Source organism: Camelus dromedarius, chromosome 14 (genome assembly GCF_036321535.1).
Source record: "Camelus dromedarius isolate mCamDro1 chromosome 14, mCamDro1.pat, whole genome shotgun sequence".
In the NCBI taxonomy this organism is placed as follows: domain Eukaryota; kingdom Metazoa; phylum Chordata; class Mammalia; order Artiodactyla; family Camelidae; genus Camelus; species Camelus dromedarius.
The window spans coordinates 45,912,022-45,914,064 of record NC_087449.1 but is presented as its reverse complement, the minus strand read 5'-3'; positions in this window follow the sequence as shown (position 1 = coordinate 45,914,064).

Below are 2,043 nucleotides of genomic sequence, written 5' to 3'. Positions count from 1 at the left end.
AAAGGTCATTCCAGGAAAAGGGAAGGCGCCGAGTGTAATGTGAATGGAGAACGGTGGATAGCTCAGGAGGGAGGCACAGCTGTACCATGGAGGGCCTTGTAGGCCATGAGGAGTTTGAACTTAATTCTGAGTGCAGTGGAAGACTGTGAAATGTTTTAAGTGAGGGAGTGACATCCTCCACTTTGATTACACAAAGGTTGCCCTTTGGCTGCTGTGCACAGATTGATGGAGAGGAAGCAAAAATAGGAGTGGAAAGGTTAGGAAGCACTGCAGTAGCCTGGCAAGAAATTCTGGAATCATGGACAGGGCACTGGCTGTACAGGTGATTCAAGATGCAATCTGGAGGTAGAAATAACAGGACTTAGAGATTGTTTGATTATGAGAGTAAGGAAGGAGGGGTTGAGAATGTCCTTCAGGTTTCCAGCCTGACTGACTGGGTATCTGGAAATACCTTTTACTAAAATGGGAAACTCAAGAGGAAAAGCTGGTTTTTAGAGAAGGAAGATCAGATTTTTAAAGATGTTAAGTTTGAGATGGTTATGAGACAACAGGCCTTTGAGGAACGAATGGTCCATGAAACATGATGCGGTTGTGACACTGGCAAATCCATATGCTTGCAGAGTAGCACTCGACACAACGCATCCACATACATCTTCCAATAAGCCTCACAGCAGCTTCAAGACAGGCATGGATTACTATCCTCGCTTTATAGATATGTACATGGAGGCTCTGAAAGGTGTGGTCTTCTTCATTCAACCTTTACTGGGCATTTCTACATTCCAGGCATGTGCCAGGCAGTGAGTAGGACACAAAGATGGAAGATATAATACTGTACTGGGGATGATATAATCGGATAGTGTCATGATAATATTAATATTCCTCCCCGGATATTCTTAGGTGTACAAGCCTCAGGACAGGAATCCCCAAGAATTATTAGATATAACTCTGGGAGATAAAACTCCAAAATACCCACTCTGAGCCATTAGAAATTCTCAAAGTGGGGTAGTTTGCAGAGAGGCAGGAAAGAAGTCGCACAGGAAGCTGAGCAGCTTGTCTCGACAGCACTTGGGTGAGTATAACCTGATGCTTTATGGACGAGACTCTAGTACGGTTTGTGTAGCTGTGGACTGAATTAATGAGCTCAGAGACCTGTTTAAATGAAGTAAATACCACACGTCCCTACCTCAGAGCGTGGTGCACAGAGGAGGTGAAAGCACGGACGCTAAGCACACTCATCTCCCGGACTCACGGGCTCTTGTCCCTCCAAGTATGTAATTTCCAAGCTAGGGAGGCCGAGTCCTAGCAGGAGCCAGAGCACAGACCCTGGGGCTTCGGTTTCATTAGAGTGGAGCTGAAGCTGTTGGCTCAGTGCTCTGGGCACAGGGCATGTGGGTCAGGAAGTGCTTTCCACTTCAATCTCATTACCAAGGTCAAGGCTTGGCTTGCCTTCTGACAGCTACACTGGCATGGGGAAAAGGCACCCAGAGCTTAAGATACTGCTTTTCTTTCTCCAAAGCATGCTTTCTTTCTGGAGCCTAGAGCAGAAGCCACTTGCTCCCTAAATTTCTCAGGCACTGATTTTCTTATCTTCAGTGGTCAATCCCAATCCTCTTCATCTCTCCCTGCCAAAAAAAGGATATGGGAAAGCAAGAGGGGAGAAACATCCAGCCCTCCTCCCTAGTTCTCTACTGCCCTGCAAGGGCTGCCCGGGCTTGGGCACTGTTCAGAGAGCTCAAAGGGAGGGGCAGTAATGCTCACCTTGGACCCATGGCTGCCAATCAAAGGGTTATAACAACAGGTACTACTTATGTAAATTCTCCTCCCCTGCACCGAACCCAAACCACTTGGTAAGTTAATGTGATCGATTCACCAGTGTTGAGAAGCCAGTGAGGGCACAACTGCAGCAGCCTCCCACTGCAGGTCCAGTGGGCTTCCCTGCGAGAAAGACACCCTGAAAACAAAATACTCAGCATTAGACAGGCACTGACCTACGAATGAGCATTCAATCTGGACAGCAAATCCTGCCTTCAAGGCACTGGGATT